Here is a 25,922-nt window from a genome sequence, read left to right as displayed (position 1 = left end):
AAGGTCTGTGTCCTCTCCACCCGGCTGCCCATGACAGTGCCCCTCACAGGAGAATAGTGTGTTTGTTGGTCTCAGTGTCTGAAGAACCTTCTAGAAGGGAACCCTGGTCCCCCATGTGCCGGGCTAGAGCTGACTAGGAGGAAGGGGTGCGTCGTGCAGCATGGAGAACAAAGAGGCTTTGGCCTTGGGGAACACAGCAGGGTCCGTTGAATGCCATGGCTAAGGTGTCCGTAGGGGCACAAGGAGGACCACCCCGCCCCAGCCACTGCCCACTGCTTCTCTCTTCTTCCAGAATAGCGTAAGCACGCGGACTTGCAGTTCCCCCAGCCCCTGGCTTCCCCGGGTCACATCCAGCCCTCCCAGGATCCTCATTGCCACCGGGTAAAGTGAGCCTGGCCCACCAGCTGACCTCAACACCCCCCCCCCCGGCCGTTTTCCAGGTAAACATACTAGCAGCGGCCAAGGATCTCCCGAGGCCTCCTCAGGTGCTGGGCTCCCTGCGCTCATCACCTCACGCAGACCTCCCCACAACCCTGTGGAGGAGTCTCCCCATTTGACAGACGCGAACACTGAGACTCGGAACGCAGACTTGGCTTGGGGCGGTCCAGCCACCAGCAGATGTGGGCCAGGCAGCCCTGACCACAGCAGAGGCCCTGGGCAGGCTCCGGAGGGGCTGCTGAGCCAGATGGCAGCACTCCCGGCCCCATCAGCGCCTCGCGGTCCTCGGGAGCTCGCTCGTGCCAGCTCCCTGGGATGGCCCGACACCTCACCTCCACCTGGCCCTCCTTCGCTTCGTTCGCGTGGGTCACTCCCGTGCCTGACCAGACCCCCCCTTCCACAACTCTCCACCCCGACCAGGCGCTCACACCTCAGAGCCTCTGCGCGCGCCATTCCCTCTACCTAGAGTGCCCTTCCCTTCAGTACTGAGCGAGCGAACTGTTCCAGCAAGTTCTCTCTCCTCCCTGGGCTGGCAGAACCTCTTCCAAACTTTCCAAAGACCCTGTGCCTAACTCCTCAGCACCCGGAGGCCTGGATCTTCAGGACCTGCCTGGGGAGCTGACCCGCCAGTATCCACGGCTCCCCATCAAGGCAGGTCTGGACTGGTGTCCCAGGAGTGGCAAGGAGTGTTACGGGGATGGGGGCAGGGCCAATGCTGGGGGGCCATGGAGGGGTCTCTCTGGGGTAGTATTCCCGCCCACACGCCTTCTCGGGAGTCCAGAGCCAGGAGAGTCACCTGACCTCCCGCTACCAGGGCTGGCTGAGACCCACCTCTGCTTCTCGTGCGTGGCACCCCAGCTCAGGCTCCACCGTTCCCACTTACGCCCAAGCTCCCCTCCCCACCCCCGCTTCCAGAACTCACTATTTGCAGATATTTATAGCGCCCTCCCCCAGCCAGGTTCCCTCCCCCGCCCCGGGCAGTGCAGCGAAAAGAGCGGGAGCCTCGCCACCCCCCCCCCGCCCCAACCCCGCCGAAAGGACTAGGGGTGCTCTCCCCACGCCCCTCCGCCTGGTCCCCACAAGCAGCCACGGTCCCAGCCTCCGCACCCGCCCTGCTCCGGGACCGCGCCTGGGCCTCCGCCGCCGCAGCCCGGGGTCGGGTGGGGAAGGCGGGCGCTGAGGCCTCCCACCCCCAGCCCCGCGCCGCGCCGGAGGCTTCGGGGGGGGGGCACAGCGCACAAAGCGCCGCTCGAGCCCCGCGCCTCGGGGACGCCCCCCGCCCAGGCCGAGGGAGGGGATCGAAGGGATGAGGCTTTGCCCTCCGGGGCCGGGGAAAGCTCCGCGGAGCAGCCGGGTTGGGGGAGGGGGCGTCGGGGCCGAGTAGCCTCCCCGGCATCCCGCCCCCCCCCACCCCGTCTCGACGCCCCCAACCCCCGGGCCCGGCGTTCCCGCCCCCGCCCCTAGGGTCACGCTCAGGGAGGGAGGGGGCTGTGGGAGCCGTGACGGGGTGGGGGGCGCCGCGAGCGCGGAGGAGGCGGCGCGGAGATGGAGGCGGAGGGCCCGGAGTGCGGGGATGGAGGGGCTGCGGCGCGGGCCCCCCCGGGACGCCAGGGTCAACTCACCCATCGCCCGCCGGGTCTCAGCAGCGGCGGCTCCTCGGCCCCCGGCGGAGAGATGCTGGCGTCCGCCGCAGCCTCTCGCCCCATCCCGGGCTCCCGCGGCGGCTGAGGCGGGCACCCAGCAACGCGGGCGGCGCGGCCCCGGCCCGGCCCCTATCTCCGCCCCACGCCCCCACCTCCACCCTGTCCCGCGGTCCAGGCACGGCCGCCTGGCTGCACCCCGGGGCCGCGGCGGGGGGCCGGCGAGCGGACGGGCGCGGGGGAGGGGCCCCCCCGGGAGGCGCGCGTGGGGGGGGGGAGGGGTGCGGAGGCGAGGCCCGAGCGCGGCGCGCAGAGGTGCCCGCTCCCGCCGGGCTCGGCGACTCCGGCTCCCGCCGGGCTCGGCGGCTCCGGCCCCCGCCCCACCCCCACCGGAGCCCCCTCCCCTCCGCTCGCCGCGCCGCGCTGGGCCGGGGGACGCCTCGGGCCGCAGTCTCCGGCCGCCGCCGCCGCCGCTCCGCGCCTCCCGCGTGTGCGATCGAATGTGTGTGTGTGTGTGCGCGCCCCTGCCTGTGACCGTGCGTGCGCCGGCCCACGGCCCGGTGCGTCCTGGGCGGCTGTGTGTGCGATGGGGGGCGGGGCGGGTCAGAGTGTGTGTGTGTGTGTGTGTGTGTGTGTGTGTGTGTGTGTCTGGCGTGCGCAAGGGTCCGCGTGTCCGGTTCTGGTGTGTGCGTGGATGTGTGCGCCCGTGTTCTGCTGTGTGCATGGGACTGTGTGACCTACAGCTCCCAGGAGTGCATGGACGTGTACATCTGTGTTATGGTGTGTGCCCGGATCCGGCGGCCCTTCCTGCGTGTACCTGAGCCGTGATTGTGTGCACACATCCGTGACCGCGCGGAGAGGCCTCTGGGGCCTGTGTGCGTGCGTGGCTCTGGGCAGCTGTGCTTATGTGTACACCCATCTATGGTCGTGTGCAGAGGCCTGGTCTTCTATTGTGGTGCGTGCACCGCGCTAGGCCTTTTACCGAGACCACACAGGTCTGTGTCTGTGCAGGTGGCCAGAGTATACCGCCGGGGGTCCACGGGATTTGTCCGCCTGTATCCTTCCGACTCCCTCCATCGCTGTATATGCCCAGAGTCATCGTGGCCCCGTGACTCCTCGCCCTGGAACTCCAGGGAGTAAACCTCCCCCTCCCTCGCTCCCCTCAGAGGGCACTAAAAGTCCCATGGTCCGTCGCCTGCCCACCTCTTGGGTCTCCTCTCCTGCCATCTGAACACCATTGGTTCTCCAAGCGCCCACCACTTCACACTCGCTCCTCCTGATCTTGCTCCGGGCTCCCAGGCGGCCTCCACGCGCTTCCCGCCCTTCTGGAAGTTCCTTCCGCCCAGGGACTCCGGCCTGAAGCAGTCACTTCCGGCCCCCGTGCGGGGTACCCTGGGTATACAGCGAACAGGCCTCTGAACCGTAGGCGAAGGTGCATGGGGAAGGCAGGGAGACGCCTCAAAGCTAGGTCCCGGCAAATGTCCTCAAGGGTGGTCCCACTGGTCTTTGCTAGGCCTTTGGAGCTGCCTCTGGCTGGCCTTCCTGCTCCGCGAGCCCCCTGCCCACCATCTATCCTTGGCAAGCAGTCGGTATGACTCCTCTCCAGCGTTCATCTGAGCAGGTCGCATTCCCCCTGACCCCTCAATGGTTCCCACGTGCCCTCAGCTTAAGCTCAGTGCCTGGGCAGGGCAGAAGGAGGCCCTGGTGACCTGGTTCTGTCCCTTCGCCAGCCTCATCCCCACCCCTCCTCTCCCTGGAGATTCCCTCTAAACCAAGAGTAGGCAAACTATTTTCTGTAAGGACCAGCTAGTCAATATTTTAGGCTTTTCTGCCGGCAGAGTTTCTGTCTCAACTACTCAACTCAGCCACTGTAATAGAAAATCAACCCTAGACCGTAGCTGAAGGAATGAGCATGGTGGTGTCCCAATAAAACTTTATTTTAACGACACTAAAATGTGAATTTCATGTAATTTCCCTGTGTTCTGAATTATTCTTCTTTTGGTTTTCTTTCCCCCCCACCTCTCCATGCCTCTCCCCGTGCCTCTGCCTGGGGAATCTTGTCATCTGGAAAGGACCATCTCAAAGACGCTTTCCTCCTGCAGAGAATCTGCTTTTCCTCCTGCAGCAACTTGGGCATCCCTCCTGGCCCACGAGAGAAGCACAGTTTCAGGTCTGGCTTGCTCTGGGCGTCTCAGAAACCTCGACGCTGGCCCATGAGTACCAAGCTGGGAAAAAGAACACCATAGCCCTCAATTTTCACAGCTGCCATCCAAGGACGCCCAGGGTAAGGAGACTGGGAGGCCCTGGAGCCTGGAATCACACCCAGGTTGGCCAGGGTACGCACAGCGAGCCGTCGGTAGCATTCATTTCTCGCCTAGTATGTGTTCTTTCTCCCCGTGATGAGCAGGGGCTCCCCCCAGCCCTATGAGTAGGAAAGATCCTGATCAAGACCTGAGCCACAAATATGCCTTTTGTTCCCTTGACATTTTGTCATTGATTTGGGTGAATAGGTAATAGCTGTACACAGTGCAAATTTGAAAATTATTGAAAGATGTCCAGTGGAAAGTAAGATTCCAGCCTCGGCCTCTCATTTTCCCTCATGACTTTTTTTTTTTTTTTTTTTTTTTGATGCAGTTCGTTTGATGTGAAGCCATTTTGTTGTGACCTAAAAACGAATCCATTACATGTATAGCTTGTCTCCCTTTTGGTTTTTTAAAATAAGGTGTGAACCAGATGTTTCCTCCTGTCCTTGAACCTCCAGGCCCTGCCCGTGGTATGGCGTGAGAAGTAAATCTGTGGGGAGGGTCCCACGGCTCAGGTGTAACCGGGTTCAGGAACCAGAGAGGTCTGGCTTGGGTCTGGGTCTTCTCGTACAAGCGGTTTAGCTCTCAGTTTCCTCATCTGTGAAATGGGGATAAGGAAGCCTCCCTTCTAAAGCTGCTTAGAGGGTGAGATGGGTCTCTGTACGCAAGGTGCCCTCCTCAGGGTCCGCCAGCCAGACTGTCTTAGCTGGCACCATGACCGCCGGGGCACTGTCTCCAGAGCACCCAGTGTCAGGCTGGGTCCACGGGAGGCACTCAATAAACATTTGCCAGGAAAAAAAAAAAAAAAAAAAGAATGAATGAATGCCATCTGTGTGCATATCAGCTGTGCTTAAAAAAAACAGTCGCTGTTCATTTGGACCTGTCCAAAATGGCCACTTTAGGAAAGCTGTGTCCCCCAGGCCCTGCTTCAGTGGGCTATACCCTGTATCCTTCACGAGGGCACCCCCATCCACACGTGGGTGCTCTCAAGCCCGTGCAGGGGTAGGTGACCCCCCCCCCAGAACACTTGTGTGGAACAAGTGTGGGATTGCCCTGCGCGTCCTGGAGCTGGCCAGGTCAGACTCTGGGGGCCCGCTCCCTGGGTTCCATCCTCCCCCCAGTTCCGTCTTTGTTCTCCTGACCTTTCTAGATTCCAAGCTTCTTGTGAGGCCGCAAGGGAGTCGGCCTTGGCGGGGCCATACCAAAGTCAGCCCCCGTCTGCCCAACGCACTCTGGCAGTCTCACCGTGTTGGGGATTGTGGGTGGCCAGCCTGCCCTCCCAGCCCAACAGAAATGACAACTGACGGGCTCAGCCACACACAACTGGCCAAAAGGCAAGGCCAGCCAACCAGGCCCCACCTCTTCACGCTCCCTGTACCAGGAGCCCATCGCTGAGAGAGCTGGCTAGGAGGGGAGACACCCCTCTGTTTCTTCAGCACTGAGAGAGGACTGGCACACAGGAGGTGCTTAGCAAGTGGAGAGGCAGAATACTGGCGTGATTAATCCAGCTCTGCTGTGTGTCCCAGTCATTTCAGTGCCCTAAACCTCACTTTCCTTATCTGTAAAATGGGAATAATCACCACCCACCATCACACTGATATCAGTGGAATCTGGACCCCACCCTCCTCTCCCTCCTCGCCCACTTCTGGTCTATCTGTAAAGCCACAGAAAGGGCCGTAGGGGAGGGGGTGGGGGCTTGCTAGGTGGTCCTCCTTCCCCAACCCCTCCCCCAGAGTAGACAGGGAAACTGTGGGCCCCTGGAGCTAAAGAAGCTCAGATACAAGATTAGCCAGTCCGAGGCGGTGTCACCTTACAGCTCCGCAGTCCCTTCACCTGGGGCCGATTTGGCTCTGTGAACAATCGCTAGGTCTGTTATCCCTTTCGGCAGCTGCTGCCTGGCCCATGGGAGCCACATTCTTCTTTCCCCGGGTCATCTCACTCCTGGCCCTGGGTGCCCGAGGTGAGGAGTCCCTGACCCCTGCTGAGGGCCAAGCACCGGCCCTCGCCAAGGCTCCTGGCTGGCAGAGTGAGCTGGCTCAAAGCCTTTGGCTTCTTCATCTGCAGAATGGGCTGGAGGGTGGCCGCCCGATTACATGCCGGTCATCAGCAGAGGTATTCAATGCAGGCTCGGTTCCCTCCCCTCTCTATCACCTGCTGTCCAAAGTGCAGAGCCCTCCTGTCCCGCCCTCACCTACCCCTCACCTACCCGCACTCCATCCCCCGCCCCCCATAAATGAGCCCTTCCCAAAAGCACCCTCAGGCAGCTCTCCCAAATGCTTGTAAGTTTCTCTGACCTTTCTCAGCCCTGCACCTTAGCGTGTATCAGTCTTCCTGCCCAGAAAGCCTTTCTGGCAAATCTACTCATCCTTCAGGACCCAACCCAGGCGTGTCCTCCCCTCAGAGGCCACTCCGACTTCTGGTTCCCACAGGGCTCGCCCAAGCCCCATTTGGAGAGTTCCCACCTCAAGGTCTTTGCTGCTCCCGGACTTTGCCCGCAGGGACCTTCCCAGCCCATCTCTAAGTATACATTCCACCCATCTCAGACTCTAGGGCAAACCTCCTCTCCTCCCTTGCCAAAGTGCTTACGGAAAGCCCTGCAGGGAGGCCAGGATACCAGACAGGAAGTGCTCAGGATCCCAGCCTCCCTGCCTGGCCCCTTTGGCCCGACGATGAGATGGGGTTTGCTCTGGCGCCTAGCTCAGTGCTGGGAGACGGAGGGCTGTAAGGCCGGGGTCTCCTGATGCTCCAGGCTTGTCTGGGCCAGGTCCTGCGGGTCAAGTCCTCTCTGCCTCCGGGACCTTGGATAAGTCTCCTTCTCTCTGCAAGCCTCAGTTAAGTAGAGGGGATGGACTAGGCAAGGGGCCAGGAATCTCTGAAAATTCCCAGGCGTGTGGCGTGTGTGTTTGTGAGCACGTGGGAGTGTACGTGCACACACAGAAACATCAGTGTCAGTATACGCGTGCGTGGATGTGATTGTGTGCTTGCTCGTGGGAATGTGTGTGTGTTCACACACGCCCGTTTTTCTGGGAGAGGGTCTACGGTTACTGGATTCTCAAAGGGTTCAGGACCTGGGTGAGGGACTCCCGGGCTCTCCCCCACAATTCCTTGGTGCTCCTCCCTCCGAAGGGGCTCCTGTGGGCTCCGGAATTGCCCATCGGTCCTCCAGGGCCCTGGCCTGCGTCCTTGTCATAGCTTCCCCATGCCTGTTCCTCTCCCCGCGGAACAGTCAGCGTGACTCCGCAAAGCACAAGTCACACCACCTCCCTCTGCTGCTCAAATCATGCTGTGGCTCCCATCTCTCCCAAAGTGAGGCCAGGGTGCTTCGGGGGTCACGAGTCCCCGCCTGGTCTAGGCTGGAGCCTCCCTGGCCCCCTCCCTCCACACTCCCCGAGCTCATCAACTTACTGTGCTGCCTGTTGCCTTCGTCTGGACCTCTTTTCCCCCAGGGACCCATGGGGCTCCTCCTTTTCCAGTCTCCAACCAAATGCGGGCGCTCCCCAAGCACCCCAGTTAGGTGCAGCTCCCCCGTCCCTTCGCCTGACCCCCTTCCATCTCCATAGCGCTTTTCTCCATCTGGCATACTAGGTAAATTCCTACGCTTCTTCTTTTGCTGGTCTCCCCCACCAAACATAACCCCCACCAGGGCAGGGCTCTGTCTGTCCTGCCCCCGCTGCTGTTGGCCCAGCACCTGGCGCAGCCCAGCCCAGTACGTAGTAGGTGCTCAGTAAATACTACTGCATAGGAAAAAAGCATCAGAGGCGTGAGGGCTGGTGGGAACCCAGAGAAAGAAGCACCAGCCTTCCAGCAGGGGAGGCCTGGAGACCGAAACAGCCCTTTTATTCGGGCCAGGGCCGCTGTGTGGTTGCAAACGGGTGTAACCCAAGATGCCCATCACCTTTGGTACTATGAGCCGCACACTTAGCTGGGCCCTGGCAACCACTCCTAGAAGCTCAGGAACCTGCTCTGTCTCCAAGCCCTCTGCCTCCCCACCCCGCCCCCCCTCCCCCGACTCCAGAAGCCCCTTCGGGCCTCACGTGCTGGCTCCCCAGGTGAGGAAACTGACAGAGCCCACTCAATGGCCGAGAGGCAGAGCTGGGACCCGGACTCCAGAGCCAAGGCTTTGGCCACCAGGCACCAGGTCTTCTCCCTCGCGGCGGCCAACCCCACAGAGAGAGCGGAAGGCGAGCATATGGTGTGGGGAGGTTATATCCACTCATTGATTGAGAGCCTACTGTATGCCGGGCTCTGGGCTCCAGGCTGCAGCAGAGGCAGAGGGGACTCAGACTCAGCCCTGCCCCCAGGAGAACCCAGGCCAGTGGATGAGACAGAAATTCGGCCGAGAGGCGGCCACATGGTCCACCTGGGGGACTGGGAGAGTAGAGGAGGCATCGGCCAGACCTCGAAGGTTGGGGCAGATTTAGAAACCCAGCAAAAGAGGGGAAAGGGCATCCAGGCTGCGCACGGATGGGGAAAGGACTAGTCGTAGCTGGAAAGTATGCGGAGGGGGGGGGGCGTTGGAGCGAGCGATTCAGCCTAAGGACCCCCACAAGCTCCAAGGACACCACGGGTGCTGAGGGATGGATTGAGTCAGCAGGTGGGAGCCGAGCAGGTGACACCCACTGAAGCGCACGGCCAACCCGGGAGGGTGGCCCGCTGGCGTGAGCCTCGGGGGGCTGGGTCCCATGAGGTGGGGCCCCACAGAGGTGAGGCCCCAGCACAGCGACGCTGACTCACGGCCTGTCTGTCCGACGGCGGCTCTGGCTCCTGGGCCCCATCGGTGGGGTCCCGTCCTCACGGCTGCCGGGCCGAGTCCCTGCCCGCGGCCCCGCGGCCACATCTCCCAGGCCCAGATGGTGAGTGACCCTTGGAACAGCCGGTCTGAAGTCACTTGTCAGAGCCTGAAAGCCCCAGGCCCAGAGGCGATCCACGAGGCCGGTAGGTCTTGTCCTTTTGACGACCACGAATGGTAATAGCCCCTTGGTCAGGGTCCAGGCCGTCTGGCTGGAGCCAGGCTGATGGGTGGGGCTGGAAGAGGAGAGAAATTCACCCAGGAAATGTAGGTGTCCTCAACTTCTGAGGCCGCTAGAACTGCCCAGATATGGCGGATTGAGCCTCACACCTGTGACCTGGGCGGGGCCCCAAGGGCACCTCCTCCGGCGCCCTGGCCCCGCGGAGTGACACGAGACACTCACTCTCCGTCACCGCAGCTCTTTATTGTGGGACAGCTTTGGCTCTGAGGAATCCCAGATGCCGCCGCCTGGGGCCGGTCGGAGCAAAGCCAGTCCTTCAAAAATTCGGCCGAGAGTCGATGGCCGAGAGTCACTTCTGCCCCCAGGTTCTTTAGCGACGCCTCCTGTGACAGGGTTTCCAGACCTTTCCGGGCCAGCCACTCTCCCTTCTGCCCCCGCCCTCCCCCAGACAGGGTCTGACTGGCACAGACACACAGAGGGCCTCTCACGTCCCCCGACCGGCCTGTCCTCTGGTTTGCACAACCTGCTTTTGTGGTAGGGTTTCTGGCCACTTCTGTGCCCTTTCTGCGAGGTGGAAGACTCGGGTGTAGGTGCCCACAAAATTCGGGTTTAAAGAGACCTCAGCCACATTGTGGTGTAGGACTGCGGATTAGAACATGGAGGAAGAAGGCAGGGCTCGAGTTCGGCTACGGTTGCAGCTTTAGGCCATTTTCGTCTCTCTGTGCCTCAGTTTCCTCTTTTGTAACATGGGAATAAGGACCATATCTACTGAGGAGGGCTGTTGTCGAGAATCGGTTAGTTTAGGCAGGCCCAGTGCTTAGGCCACAGCGAGGGCCACCACTGCTACTGCTCGTAGGTGGTCCGTGCTCAGAATCTTCCCTCAGTGAATTCTTTCCTTCTGGAATCTTCTAGTTGGGAAGGTCATTGAGTTCCAGCCTGCTCCATTGCACCAGTGAGGAAACAGGGATCGGAGAGAGGCTGGGGCCTGCCCAGGGCCAAAAGAATCTAGCTGCTAGGATAAGACCCCATCACCATGGCCTTCGATCCATGGCAGTGCACGGGGCCCAAGGTCCCGAGGCCCAGACCACGTGCCTAGGCTCTGCACTGATGCTCGTCAGAGGGTCTGGGCCCTGCCCCCAGCCAGGACCAGAGCTGCAGAGGCTGGGGCCCCCACAACCTAAAGAGGCCCTGCCAGGGCTGGAGCTTATGCAGAAGAGACATCCTACTTCTGGTACCTTCTCTGGAGAGCAGAGCACCCACCCTCAGCCCGGGACCAGGAACTTCAATGAATCCAGACTTTCTGGGGCCTACTGGCCCTACGCCTTCTGGCAGGGAAGCTGGTGGCCTGGGCGAGCTATGGAGAAAGCTGGGGAAGGAGTCAGGAGCCAGAGTTCTAGAAGAGTCCACACCCCTTGACTCATTAAGAGTCACTGGCACAATGAGGGGCTCGGCCCTGGGAATTCCTCAAAGGAGACTGGCACCTCCCAGGTCACAAAGCCAGTATCTAGAACTTGTCCCCCACAAGGCATGTCACCTGGGGAGAGGAGGAAGTAACTGAGGCTGGGGAAGGTGGAGGGTAGGGGAGGCCATGCAGCAGGTCAAGGTGAGGCCTCGCTGGGCAGGGAGCCTCCTGCCCAAGGGCCTAACCATCCTATCTATGGCCGTAAGCCTGCAGGTGCAGACGTGTGCCCCACCCTGGCCCCCTCATCCCTTCTGCCCCAGGGTGGCCTGTCCTGGCAGAGTGGGGTTGCGGAAGGTCAGAGCCCAGGGACTGAGTCCAAGGCTCAGTGTCCATGGGAGGGAACACCGCAGGCCAGGCTGTCTGGGTGCCCGCCAGGGTTCCCGGCACGCCCCTCGGGAGCCACTGGACCACCTCTGCCAGCTCTTTACCGGGCCCTCCAGGCGCCCACCCGGGCTGCCAGCATTCACCTAGGGCTTGCGGTCACACCAGAGTCAAGAACCTTTGTGCACTGCCGGTGGGAAGGCAAAATATCGCAGCCAGTGTGGAAAACAGTAAGGCAGCTCCTCAAAACTTTAAACATGGAATTTCCACATGGTTCAGCAATCCCACTTCTGGGTACAATACACCCCCAAATTGAAAGCTGGGTCTTTTTTTTTTTTTTTTAAGGTTTATTCATTTATTTTGAGAGACAGCGCACATGAGCCCGGGAAGGGCAGAGAGAGAGGGAGAGAGAGAGAGAGAGAGAATCCCAAGCAGGCTCCTTGCGGCCAGCGCTGAGCCCGACGCGGGGCTTCGATCCCACGAACTGACATCATGACCTGAGCCGAAACCAAGAGTCCGTCGCTTAACCGAAGGGGCCACCCAGGTGCCCCTGAAAGCAGGGTTTTGGAACAAATATTTATGCCCCGTGTTCATAGCGTCAGTATCCACAATACCCAAAAGGCAGAAGCAGCCCAAGGGTCCACTGATGGATGAACTGTCTGTACATACTTGGGAATACCATTCAGCCTTAAAAAGAAAGGAAATACTGACGTGTGCTCCTACATGGGTGAACCTTGAAGACGTTATACAGAGTGAAATAAGCCAGTCACGAAAGGACCAAATACCGTATGATTCATCCCACTTACATGAGGTCTCTGGCAGAGTCAAGTTCATAGAGACACAAAGAGTGGTGATTGCCAGGAGATGGGAGATGATTGTTGAACGGGCGTGGTTCCAGTTGGGGAAGACGAAGGGTCCTGGAGAGGGATGCCGGTGAAAGTCGCACCGTACGCGGTCAAGTTTCTGGTAGGCATATTTTACCGTAATGATTAAAAAAAAAAAAAAAAGGAATTAGGAGGTGGGGAGCAGGCGCTGGGGGGTTGGATAGAGCATGGGCTCTGGAGTGATGATGAACTGTGTGACCTCAGGCAAGTTACTTGACCTTTCTGTGCCTTCATGTCCTTAGCTGTAAAAGTGAAATGAACAACAGACACATGCACACACGCGTGCACGCGCGTGCGCGCACACACACACACACACACCCTGGCCCTTGTTGTTGGCAGGATTATAGGAGCTCCTAGCTGCAAAGTGCTTAGAACGCACCTGCACAGAGTGGTCACGGTTGCCCTTCTCTTTTCTTTTTTTCAGATGAGGAAACTGAGGCACAGAGAGGTAAGTAAACCTTTCCAAGATCACACAGCTGAAGAGTGGCAGGACAAGGGTTGAACTCCAGAGCCTGGGCTGGGTGGCCACTGGGAAGTTCCTGAGGTCTTTGGAGGGCGGAGGGTGGGGAAGGATTTGCATGGTCTCCTCCCCACCAACGTTTTTTCAGAACTTGTGAGGCTGGGGTGGGAGGACCAGGGCAGGGCAGGGCAGGGCAGGGCAGGGCAGGTGGAGGGCAAGGGCCACAGCATTTGTTCCCTGCAAAGCAGAGGCAGGGTCCTTAGAGGGTTGTCACCAACAGGATGAGCAGGCCGGGCCTCATTCCTCACCAGGGCTCAGCCCCCTTACCCCTTGGGGGCTGGGAGCAGGGCAGCTGGGCCCAGGGAGAGAAAGACCCAGAAGTCTGAGGAGAGAGGCCTTCCTGTCCCACTGCGGAACGTCCTGGGCCCTCCCTCCTCCGCATTCCCATGGGTCACCACCAACACTCTCCCGCTCTTGTGACACAGGAGTCTGTCGGCAGGTAGTGGCCCGCTCTCAGGGCAGGATCCTTGGGTGGAAAAATGGCTGCCCGAACGACCGCCAACAACTCCTCCCGTCGCTGTGGCTCGGCCTCACAGTCCACGATCTCGCCTCCCCAGGGTCTGGGTGGCCTGTGTGCGACTCTGATCACTAGGATACTTGGAAGTGACTGAGAGGTTTCAGGCCTAGGCCTTAAGAGGCTTTACAGCATCCATTTTCTCCAACTTTGAAGCCAGAGGCCGTGTAAGGAAATAGGGTGACCCCATTAGAGAAAGGCTTGCATGGAGGGAGGGGTCCTAGAAACCATGAAGGGAGGAGAGAGGCCCAGCCCGTCCCTGGTCGCTGAGCCACCCCCACTACAGCCCCAGACACGTGAGGGAGGCTGGTCGGGCACCCCATATGACGACGCATGCAGTAGGGATGAGGGGTCCCTGCCGAGCCCCGCCCAGACTGCAGAATCATGAGCAAACCCATACTGCTGGTTGCTCGGGGCCACGATGCCTGGGGTGTGTTTGTTACACGGCATTAGATAACTGATACACTTCAAGTCATGAAGTCTTGTTTCTCAAGTCTTAGGATCACAGCAACATGACAGACTGTTACATCCACCCGACTCCTGAAACAATGCTGTGGGCACCAGTGACAGTCACAACAAAGTTTATTGCCATGAGAGGCAAGGCCAACCGATCGGGACCGACACTCTTGACCAGAGTGCTGTCTCGAACAGCTGAGTTTTCAGAGCTGACCACATCGTCTTATCATCACCTGGGAACAGAACCAAGAAATAGTTCCCAGATGGGGGTGGACACAGTTCTGACTTGCCCTTGCCCCAATCCAATCAAACACTAATCCAGTTGATTTTCCTTGAACTTTTGTTCCCTTGATTGATAGGACAAGGCTGTTATCTCTTAATCTACAGTGTTAAAACAAAGCTGTTATTTCTCAAGCCTATAGGTTAGCCCTACACTACAATTTAACCCTTACAAGACCAAGTTCAAGTCTCACTTCCACTGCCGATCTGGGCAAGTCACATCACCTCTCTGGGGCTTGGTTACCCCCCAAACAGCGATACCGACAGGCACCACCTGGCTTGGGGTTAGGGCGCAGAGCGAGTACATGTGGCGAAGGGAGCGCCGACCGGCCCGGAGGTTGTGCTTGAGAAGCGAGAGCCCAGTATGGAGGCCCGGCCTCTCTGGCTCCCTGGGCCTGCAGCCCTGCCCCACAGAATGATGGCCTCTTCCTGACTGGAACCGTGGCTGGTCCGACTGCTTTCCACGCCACCTGCTGAGGTGGATGGAGGGGGAGGGGGGACGGCAAAGTGGGTCATTTTTCTCCCCCATCTCAGGGAAGTCATCAGACTCCAGGAGTTTGGGTCTTTTGAGTTGAAAAGCGCTCCAGGACCAAATCAAGCAGACCCCTCCCCAACTGGCCCAAATTTCTAGGGAATGGAGACACCGAACTTCACGAGCACTGTGTCTACACATGAATGATATCATTGCTGAACCTCCAGCCGTCTAGTGAGGCAGATGCTTATGGCCCCAACTGACAGAAGAGAAGGTTGAGGCCCAGAGACAAAGTGACTTCCCCACGATCACGGAGCTTGTGACTCACCCTGGTCCTGGTGGCTGCACATATGTCCTCCTCCCCACCCCCCTCCACCTCGGTCCTTTCCTGCTCTGGGACAGCCACCGATGAGCGAGTGGCCACCAGCCAAGGCTAAGAGGCCAACTGCAGGGGTCACACAGGCCATCCACTGTCATAGCTCTGCCAGTGCCACCAGACCCCCGCTGCCCACCTGTCCCCCACTGGGCTCACTGGGTCAGGTGTGGACAGGCTCAGGAAGTCCATAGAACCCAGGGGCAGTGGGAGCCCACCAGCCCAGAGCAGAGTGGCATCCAGCCCCCAGCTCTCCCCTTCTCACGGGGCACCTTCCCCTTCCCCCACTGACCCATTTTTGGCTCTCCTGTTGGAGAAACTGCCAGAAAATTGGGGGGGGGGGCGGTGTGCAGCTACTCCCAAGGGACCGTGGGGCCAAATTTCTACACAGGAAGGGCTTGTGCAGGGTGGGGTGATCTTAAGGAAGGGATGTTTTGTTTGGTTTTGAAGTAAGCTCTATGCCCAGCATGGGGCTCGAACTCATGACCCCGTGATCAAGAGCCGCATGCTCTCCTGACTAAGCCAGCCAGGCGCCCCAGGAAGAAATGCATCTTAAGCTGCCCTCATAGCAAGCAAGTCTCTTGGCGCTGATGGAGACGGGGGTTACCCAGACCCCCTGAAGACCACCCTGGTGCCATTAAGACTGCTGTCCACAGATGCCTGTCCACAGTGGGGGGTCCCATCAACCTGGCCTCGGCTTTGCCCTCCCTCTCCCCCACCCCTCCCTCCTTCCTGTTGGCCTGGACACACGCATTGCTCACTGCTTGACGTCTCCTGGAAGCCTTGTCCCCAAATGCTGGCCTTGCCTTTATCTTGCTGGTCATCTCCGCACAGGAAGGAGCCTGGGTGGGTGCCAGGGCTGCCTAAGTAGATTATGTCACTCACCCCAGGGCGGTGGGTGGTTCAAAGCAACTGGGTCCTCGGGCTAGCCCCCGGGGGGCCCGGTCCCCTAGCTATCTTTGCAACCAGACCCCAAAGAGGAAGCAGAGGCCCAGAGACGGGAGTGACAGGTTCACGCCACACAGTGAGGGGGATGGAGCTGAGCCCAGAATCCCGTCCAGCTGCACCCCGCCCCCCAAAGCTGCTTCCGGACCACATTCTCAGCAACTCACAGCAAATGGCTCCTCTGGAGCTTAACGAGGCATGTGAGGTGACCCCCACCACCCACCCCCCGTTTCCAGTGGCCACGGCTCCTCGGCCTCCAAGACTATCACCAACTGGAAAATACTCGTGCCCAGTAGAGGACGGTTGACCCACCGTGATCTGCTCTTCCTACCTCCTTCGGAGGGACCACCTCTACTCTAGTGTGGAAACTGAGGCGCAGAGAGGTTTGGAACACCCAGAGCTGGCAAATATGGAGCCAGCCCTGAACTTCAGGTCTCCTGCTTTCCCGCCGTTTCCTCTGGCACCCAACTCAGAGCAGGGAGTGTCTGCGAGCCACGAAGCCAGCCTCGTCTGTCCCCTCCGCCTCCAGCCGGAAGGTCACATCGATGAGGAGTGTGGGGAAAGCTGAGGGCAAAGTAGAGCTAACACCAGCGACCCCACCCCCACCCCACCCCCAGGGCGGGATATGTGTGATATTCCTCGGACACTCCCACCTACCCAAGAACAAAGGAAAGGGGTTAAAGTGCTTGCCATGGTGATGTGGGAAACTGAGGCAAATGAAAAATGAAATTATGTCAACTGCCCCAGGACCTATGCTGGCAATCCTACTCCAAGCCTATGGCCCCCGATAAGCATCTGAAGGCTCTCATGACTGAGGTGTTATTAAACAGTTAACAGCTAACCCCCCAAGGTCCTGGAAACCTTGCTTCCAAAATACCTTAGAGACACTCTATCCCTGAGCCCCTCCCAACCCGAGGGTGTGTAATGAGTTCCCATCACGACCCCAGGGCAGCTCTTCCAGCCCACGGGTCCTGTCCTCGTGCTTTAATAAAATGACCTTTTTGCACCAAAGGCGTCTTCAAGAATTCTTTCTTGGCCGGTGGCTCCAGACCACCCCACCATCACCCCAAACCTTCATCATATGCCGCCCAGTTTGTCGGACTAGAGTCTTTTCATCTGGACTCTGAGCTTCGGTGCACATTTGGTGAGTATACCTTCTCTTCCTTTCCTCTCATTTCAGGGGCCTTTTGAGGAGGGTGGTCCTATTGGGTCACTTTCGTGTCGATTGCTCAGGCTGCAATCCTCTAGCCCGTGGCAACTCTTCTGGGAGGAGAAATCCTGCCTTTTGGCTGCAAGTTAGTACCCTGGCCGGGATGGTAATAAGGCCCAGAAACCTGATGCCCTCTCTTTAGTCCTGTCCGTCTTCAGAGTTGTCTGTCTTGGGCACGGGACAGCCACCTAAGCCACCAGGACGCCTGCCAATCTTAAGACTCCCGCGTGAGGTTTCTTCCTCACTGATCTAACGTGATCCCCTCATCTCTGGTCTAGCCGCTTCTGTCAGGGAGACCTCCACTGAGAGCTGGTGGAAACCAGCACCCGATTGAATTAAGACCCAACCGGGGACTATTTCCTAGGGAAGTTGTCTATAAAGCGTCATCACGGAGGCAGCTGAGCTCCTAGAAGGAGGTCACTCTCTGCTGGTTTCAAGGACTTGGCAATGGGCCGGAGGCAGTAAGGGAATTTAATTTTTCATTTGCCTGAGTTTCCCACAACACCATGGCAAGCGCTTAAACCCTTTTCCTTTGTTCTTGGGTAGCCGGGAGAGTCCGAGGAATATCCCACATATCCCACATATCCATATGTGTTGGAATGTCACTTAGATTATGATGGATTTCTGTCTTTACCGCTTTCTGTCAATGTCCTCTGCTCACTACTACTTAAAATTGGGTAATTCTCCCTTGTAAAACTTTTCTAGTGTTTTCCATGGGTTAAAAATGACAGGTTGTTCAAGCAACTAAGGCATGGCCTCTGCGGCATGCTCTCCAAAGACTAATCAGGGCATGACCATCAGGGAATGTTCTTCAAGGCACAGCCTTTTAGGGCACGGCTTTCAAGGTATTTTGGTCCATACGCCAGGCACCCATCTGTAGTCCAGAATGCAATGGGGAAGTGGGGGGACACTAACATCCCTCATTCAGGAGCCCTTAGTCGGCTGGTTGGTGGTCATAGCAATTTCTTTCGAGGGACACCTGGGTCGCTTTGACACCAGGAACCTCTGACATATCCTGCTCATAGGACACCACCCACGTCGGAGGGGATTCTTAGGGGTAATGGACTTTCTCTCTCTCTCCTTTTCCCTCTAGGAGCATGGGAGCTTCTCTCCGGTCCCCGAGAGATGCCTTTTTAACCCACTGGAAACAATCTGGCTTGCAATATGTAGAAAGGATTGATTTCCTGTAACCCTGAGTGGCCTTAGTAAACGGGAAATGTATGGAGGTACCCTAGGGCCAGGCCTTCACGGCTACCTGGCTCCAATGGCCTCTTGCAGAACGTGTTTGGTCAGTAACCAGGCCAGTAAACTCCCTCCTGATATATTGGATGGTAGTTGTCTAAACAGGCCTCCTCTTAATAGAACCCAGGTCGCTGGAGGAAACACAGACCATCCCTGACAAAGGGGACGCTGACTGTCTCTCTCTGTTCCTCTGCCTGATAGATGTGAGGGCTTCTCCCTCATCCAGTTCCCGGGTTACCAGCTATAATTGGAGCCAACTGTGGCTAGTCCATCTTGGGATGGGGACTTTAAGGAATATTCCCAAGCAGCTGCTGAAGCTCCATTTGTTTTGGGGAAATTCCTGGTCTCTTCTGGCCTGATGTGGACTCCATATTTCCACTTTGGTGGAAGAAACATGGCGTCTGCTCCTCCGTCGGAGCTCAGGTTTTGAATCGGGTTTTCCTTCTCTGCTTCTGCTGGCACCTTGCCTTTCCTTCCCTCCCGTCCCCCTCCAGTTTCCGCACCAACTTGGGTGTGGTCTACATAACTGGTTCCTATCTATACCATCCTCAATGCCTCAGGCACCATTGGCTCCCCCTCCCACCCTCGAGGTCAAGGAGCAAAGAGCACCCCCTTGGACCACCCACTTCAGATACCCCCACTGGTGTCCCAGGTGAAAACTGACAATGGGGATAAATCGATTGACTTTTAAGTGGACGCGGGGGAAACATATTCGGTGTTTAAACTGATTTCAGTTTGGGGCGCCTGGGTGGCTCAGTCGGTTAAGCGTCCGGCTTCGGCTCAGGTCATGATCTCGCGGTCCGTGAGTTCGGGCCCCACATCGGGCTCTGTGCTGACGGCTCAGAGCCTGGAGCCTGTTTCGGATTCTGTGTCTCCCTCTCTCTCTGCCCCTCCCCTATTCACGCTCTGTCTCTCTCTGTCTCAAAAATAAATAAACACTACAAAAAAAATTTAAACTAATTTCAGTTTGTTGGACCTGGTCTTTAAAGTTATCAGCATTAAATATGAAACTTTCATTCTACCAAGGTTGACTAAAGGTCAGATAAGCTCATGTTATCTCTGTTGCAATTTGTTGGCAAAAAGATGACTTAAAATGATAGTTAATTTTGTCTGTCTCAAAGTTTTCATGGGTAATTGTTAAGATAGCTTTCAAAGTCTTTGGTAACCTGAAACTTTAAAGTTTTGGTTGCATGACAAACCAGATTAAATTCATTGGACATCTAGGTCTTTTCCAGATAGGATGGAGCGCTAAAGCTTTGATTACCGAACGTAGGTTTGTACTTATTGCAGAGACACTAAGGCTATTTGGGTCTATCGGAAAACATGCTTTGTGCTTAATTGGCTCATGAATTTACCATCTAAAAAATTCTGGTGTAAACACCTCTTGATTACTGAGTCCTCAATTGGAGACTAAGGTTTCCTAAGAGTTAAAATTCTGCTAAGTGTACTTAAGACTGATGGAAATAAGGAAAGCAACCCTGTATGTAGGAAAGTGGGAGATATGTAAGAAAAATATAAGGAATGGAAATACATTTTTTGTTGAGGGTAAAAGAAAGTAATTCTGTCCTAAACGAGACTGCTTGTTGGAGAGAAATGGCTTTGGGACAAAGTTTGAAGGCAAAGGAAAGTTGTAGAAGGTTCGTGAAGGGAAATCTTCGGAAAGGAATTGTGCTCAGGACAGACTAAGGTTGAGATGAATGGAATTGTAAAAGTACACTGGTATAAGGTTGAAATTCTGCTTTTCTCTCTGTTCAGAAGACAAAGTTTTCTTGGACTGTTGATCTGCTCTTGATAAGAAAATGTAAATAAAGGCTTTTTTTTCTCTTTGGTCGGCCAGAGATACCAAAGCTTTAGGTTTCTTCTTTATCAGGTCTTTGATTACTTAGTTAAAACTTCTCAATGTTAAAGGAGCTAGGTTTTGCTAACAACGATATAATGCTATCCATTCGCCTTCAGGATCCTTTATTGCCACTTTGGTTGAATAAACAAAGTTTTAAGATTTGTAATGATCTGTAATCCTATTTTGGACGTGCTTTATGGGTTTTTAAAGTTTTAACAAACTTCCCAGGATTTAAACGGTAAGTTAAGTCTTTTGACCAATTAGGCCCTTTTATTTGGGATGCTAAGTTACTTGGAAACCACTGTCATACAACGGTAAACCTTAGGTTGTATTGCACAAGTAAATGTTGTAACTGCCCAAATATGTATGCAATTCCTAAAGTTTTAATGTTTCGGTATAAGGTCATCACTTCATATTCTGATTACTTGAAGTGTTATGTGTCACAGAAATAACAATTTCTTTGTCAATTGCATCATAATGAACTCTCATCAGATCTTTAACAATGTCCGTTTCTGAGATATGGTCATTTATAATTGTTCTTATCCTCTCACAAAACGTGTTTCTCCTTCAAGGAGATTTATAAAAAGAACTTTTGGGACAGATACAGGTATTTGACATCTTTAAGATTAATACCAAAATGGGTAAGAATTTCCAGAACTAAAAAGCTGCATTCACACCGAACAAGAATTCGAAACATGGGACTCAATGAACTGAGGAAGATTATAGTCTTGTGACTCTTGTTGGAAATAATGGCTGGTTCTCTGTTTCCTCTTCCAGATTAAGGAAACTTTCTCTTACGATATCTGTGATATACAGAAATGTCATCAAGTACTCAGTTGTAAACTGAAGGATTTATCTTTTCTCTCTCCCCAAACCCTCTGAAATGCAAAAGCTCTCCAGTGAATATCCTTTCCTTCGCGGCAATTACAATTGTTTGCATAAGTTCAATAAGAATCTGTTCATCTTGTCACAGGTCACCGTTGGAAATACTGGTTATTTTACCAAGGCTTTGACTGGAATGTCCTATTTGAGATCAACATGCATAGACTCAGATATGACCAGACAGCTTTAAGGAACTAAGGTTGGCTTTATGAAACACGGAGCCATAAAGTCCCTTGGAAATGTTGGCCGGATACCTTGCTTACAGAGTTCCCAGCACCCTCCCCAGGTGAGCAAAGAAGGTCACTTCCTGGCAGGTGCAGGGACCTCAGGGTATCTTGGAGACCTCGTGAAGAGGAATTCGTCCAGTTCCACGGGTACTGCAGGCCTTGTCTGATGGCAAGTGCTTGGCTTGGCTTCTGGCCTGGAGAGGCTACAAAAGTTCAGTCTGGAGATTCCTTATAAAGGGTTCCAGCAAAGCAAACTTTAAAAGATCCTCACGAGCAATCGTTATTCTTGCTGAATTTATGTAAATACTTAGGCCAGGTTTGTTAAGACTGGACTTGTTCTACAAATGCATGGGTGTCGACTTGGCTATCTCTGGAAAGGGGGGTTTTTAGAGAGAAAAACTACATTTCAACAACGCACCGTTATGGATGTTAAATTCTAGTTCTGATCATCTTGAAATGTTTGTTGTTTGCCTAGACTAGACAGCTTGAGGTAAACTTCAGAAAAATTGTCACAATATGTCACGTATAGACCACCTTCTGTGCTGCTTGTTGTTCTGTGGGGATAATAATATGACCCCATGGGCATATGATTATTTAAACAACCGGAAAATGGGATGGATTCCCCCAATACTTGTATCCAAAGACTTTTCTCACTGGAGACCTTTCGATAGATAAAGACTATCGTCGTTACTACTCACTTGAGGCCTGGTTAATTCATAAATCTCTAACCATGCAAGCCATACCCTCCCTAAACCTGATCTGACAGTTACTAGAAACCCACCCCATATAAACCCAGGAGATCTGGTTTATTCAAAAGATGGAAAGTCTAAGACAACAGGGGACTTAACTCCAAAATAAAAGGGCTCCTACTGGGCCGAATTAGGCAGTAAAGTGAGAGGGGCATTCTTCGTGGGCTCTTGTATCTAAAATAAAACTTGCAGCCCCCTTCCAGGAAATCAATTAGCAACCTTACGTGCCTTCTTTTTCCCGGGAATCTGTGCGAGCCCTCAAACTTCCCTTAGGATGGTTGTACCTTTCTTTTTCATTCTCCTTTCCCAATTTCTACTGATAATTCCTTCTTACAATGGGCCGTCCCACAGGGTCACAGCAGACCTTTGAGTTACAGGCCAGAAAGACCAATCTGATTCCTGGGGCCTGTTCCCACTCTCATCCGAGGATGCTTCAAGCCTGACATCTAAAAATCTCACTGGCAGCCCTGGGAGACACGGGGTTTGTAGTTTGCTGTAACCATTAACCCGTATGTTTCTTGTTTCTGTAAAAGTACCTCTTATTCATTGCCTGATTGCTTACTGAACAAAACAGAGTCTATAGGATGGCTAAACACCACTTGTCATATGGTTAAGGCCTAAACGACTCTCAAAATAGCATTATGTTATCAAATACTAGAAGTAACTCGAATGCGGGAAACAGTTCTATAAAATAGAATGGCATTACACATTTTAGCTGCTGCACGAGGTGGAACTTATATTCTCCTAAAAACAAAATGCTGGGGCGCCGGGGTGGCTCAGTCAGTTAAGTATCCGACTCTCGGTTTCGGCTCAGGTCATGACCATGACCTCAGGGTTTCGTGAGTTCCAGTACCACATCCAGCTCTGTGCTGACGGTGCAGAACCCGCTTGGGATTTTCTCTCTCTCTCTCTCTGCCCCTCCCCTACTCATGCTGTCCCTGTCCCTCTCAAAATGAATAAATAAACTTAAAAAATTTAAAAACAAAACAAACACCCCCACCCCCCCAAACGCTGTATATACATTCCAGATTACCGCAAAAATATTTCTGGATTTCTAATTGACATAAATACTCAAATTGGTGCATTAAACAATCCCTCTTTCTCCTTGAATGATTGGTTAAACATCTAGATTGGAGGACTTTTGTCAGCTACCGAAGGACTTTCCTTTGGGCTAATCTTTCTAGTTATTCTAATTATGTTTTGCTGTTTTCTCCCGTGTCTCTCTGCCTGGTCCCAAGACCCCATCAGTGCAATGACTTCAAGCCAACAGATGATCCTTTCTACTCAAGGAGGTGCATACACGTTGCCCACGTTGGATTCAGCTGCCTCTATGTTTTTGTCACTCCTCGGTATGTTCCCCGACTGACCAATATTGACTTATAGGTAGGGATGTCTCTGAGGCCCTCCACCTTCAGCCACCTTAAAGATTTAAGGGTCAAAACTGTTCAGGGGGGATATGATGAGGGAGCATGGGGCAAGCTGAGGGCAAAGTGCAGCTAACAGCAACCCCCCGCCCCCCAGGTGGGATGTGTGTGATATTCCTCGGACGCTCAAGAGCAAAGGAAAGGGGTTAAAGTGCTTGCCATGGTGATGTAGGAAACTGAGGCAAATAAAATGAAATTCCCTTACTGCCTCCAGCCCATTGCCAAGTCCTTGAAACAGGCAGAGTGACCACCCTCTAGGGGCTCAGCTGCCTCGGTGATGACACTTTGCTAGGGGGCAAAAGAGAACCTTGGCTTAACATTGTCCCAACCTCCAGGATCCTGTAAATCTACTTCCTTTAAGTCAACTGCCCCAGGACATATGCTGGCAATCCTACTCCAAGTTTATGGCCCCTGATATGCATCTGAAGGCTCTCACGACTGAGGTGTTATTAAACAGTTAACAGCTAACCCCTCAAGGTCCTGGAAACCTTGCTTCCAAAATACCTTAGAGACACTCTATTCCTGAGCCCCTCCCAACCCGAGGGTGTGTAATGAGTTCCCATCACGACCCCAGGGCAGCTCTTCCAGCCCACGGGTCCTGTCCTCGTGCTTTAATAAAATGACCTTTTTGCACCAAAGGCGTCTTCAAGAATTCTTTCTTGGCCGGCGGCTCCGGACCACCCCACCATCACCCCAAAACTTCGTCAACATGGCAGACCCCAAAGGGGTCTGTCACCTGGTCTCCTGGCCAGAGCAGGGCACAGGCCAGGCCTCTTACCTTTGTGTTTGTAAACAACTATGAGATTCTGGGTCTCCCGCTCTGGAACCGGCATAAGGGCTGCTTCTAAATGGGGCCAGGATGACATTGACTTCTCCCGCCCTGGGCTGCCCCGTTCCAGCCGCCCAGGGGGATCCTGGGCCTCGCCGATCTCTGCAGTGTTCTCTCCCATCACTTTGAGCCCGTCCTACAGGAAGAGAAGCGGAAGCTCAGAACTGGACCATGTCCTGTCTGAGATCTCACAGCCACACCTTGTCATGTGATGGCCAAGTGGGGACAGAGGCCTGGGCACGTGCCCCAGGAGCACATCCCCAAGCTTTGTGGCCTTGGGCAAGCTGCCGGACCTTGGGCAAGCTGCCCGACCTGGCGCTCCCTTTTCCTGAGGCCACACTGAACATGGCTTTCCTTTCACTGGGGCTGCGGGGTGGCCAGGGTACGAAGCTCACAGCAGGCCTGACCAGTCAGGCAGCCTTCCCCAGAGGGCCTGGATCCTGGACTTACCTGAGGGCCCAGAGGTGTCATAAGGACCCCTCCTGGCGATTTCTTTTGTTTTCCTCCTGGCCCTTGCTGCTTGCCATCATATGATACACTCACCATTTCCTTGTTTATTGTCTTTCTCCCCACTGGGCAGGGCCAAAGCTTTGTTCCTCATCTGTGGGATCCTAGTCAGGCACGCAATGCTATTTACTAAGTGAATGGCTGTGGGAGAGGGCAGCCTGAGGCCAGTCAGAGGTGTGGTGATGCCGGGAGAGGTGATGGTGGCCCGGCCAGGGGAGGTGGGGCTGGAGGAGGAACTGATACTGTCCCGGGTGGGTGGGTGGGTGCCGGGGAGGAGGAGGGTGACGGGGCTGACTGCTCAGTGGGGTGTTTGATGGGGAAGTCTGGCCCCTTGGCAGACCACCCCCGACAGCTGGGCTCAGGCTGGGTCCCAGGCGTGACATCACCGCTGGGCAGAGCTGGCGCCTTGTCTCATCCCCCTCAACATCCTCTGGGGCGAGGGTTTGGTGCTTAGCCCTGAGGTACGCCCGTCCGCACCCCATCTTCCACTCTTCAAACTCCATACCCTCGACCCCCTCCTCCCGGAAGCCTTCCCTGATTCTCCTGCTCCTCACCTCCTCCTGCCCAAGAATTCCTCCTTCCTCTATGCCTGCACCACTCACTCACTCAGGAAACTGTTCTGAGACTGGCCCCGGATGCTGGCGCCATGGGGGTGCAGACATGACCGTGGCTCAAGGGACACAAACGTAGAAAGCAAATCACAGCCTGACTTCAAACCCAGGCAACGCATGAACGCTCTTTTAAAGAAAGTATTTCTCGTGGATCCTGGAGTGGTCCTCCATCACTTTTATTACAGTGTTTCTTTTTGTTTTTTAATGTTTTTATTTATTTTCGAGACCCAGAGAGACAGAGCATGGGTGGGGGAGGGGCAGAGAGAGAGCCCTCATTCGACTTTCTGTCTCTATGAACTTGGCTACTCCCGCTCCAGGTGCTGCATATGAGCGAACCCTACCGTATTTGTCCTTTGGTGATGGGCTTATATCACTTGCCATAATGTCCTCAAGGTTCGTGCACGTGGTAGCAGGAGTCAGAATTTCCTTGCTTTTTTTTTTTTTTTTTTATCCCCCAAGGAAACTCTACCCCCCACGTGGGGCTCAAACCCACGACTCTGACTCCAAGATCAAGAGTCGCACGCTCCCCTGACTGAGACAGTCAGGGGCCCCAGAATTTCCTTCCTTTTTAAGGCTGAATAGTACCCTATTGTACGTACACACCACGTTTTGCTTTTCCATTCATTCATTCATTCATCCACGGGCCTCAGAGGCTGTTTTCACCTTTTCGCTATTGTGAATAACGCTGCTTCGTGCACGAGTATCTGCTCCAGTTCTCGTTCTCGCTTGTGTTGGGTGTGTACCCAGGTACGGAATTGCTATAATTGTATGTTTAACTTGGGGCTTATTTCTAAGGCGATTGTTCAGATGCATCCTAAATAGGA

The 25,922-nt window shown here is 55.1% G+C and overlaps 1 protein-coding gene across 3 annotated transcripts in view; it reads right to left on the bottom strand.

The window, feature by feature from the left end:
- Positions 1-24,499, bottom strand: part of MGAT3 (beta-1,4-mannosyl-glycoprotein 4-beta-N-acetylglucosaminyltransferase) — a 55,251-nt gene extending 30,752 nt beyond the window's left edge. The window contains exons 1-3 of one of the 3 annotated variants that reach the window (XR_003970057.1): positions 24,431-24,499; positions 23,930-24,116; positions 11,638-12,097 (exon numbers count right to left, since the gene is read on the bottom strand). The gene's annotated coding sequence lies outside the window, so the exon portion shown is untranslated. Of the gene's footprint in view, positions 1-2,060; positions 2,197-11,637; positions 12,098-23,929; positions 24,117-24,430 lie in introns of those variants that run through there. The other 2 variants (XM_030320679.1, XM_030320680.1) reach the window with 2 other exon arrangements.
- Positions 24,500-25,922: the final 1,423 nt, after the last annotated feature.

The sequence above is a fragment of the Lynx canadensis genome, chromosome B4, assembly GCF_007474595.2.
Source record: "Lynx canadensis isolate LIC74 chromosome B4, mLynCan4.pri.v2, whole genome shotgun sequence".
Classification (NCBI taxonomy): Eukaryota; Metazoa; Chordata; class Mammalia; order Carnivora; family Felidae; genus Lynx; species Lynx canadensis.
This window is presented reverse-complemented; position numbering and strand designations above follow the sequence as displayed.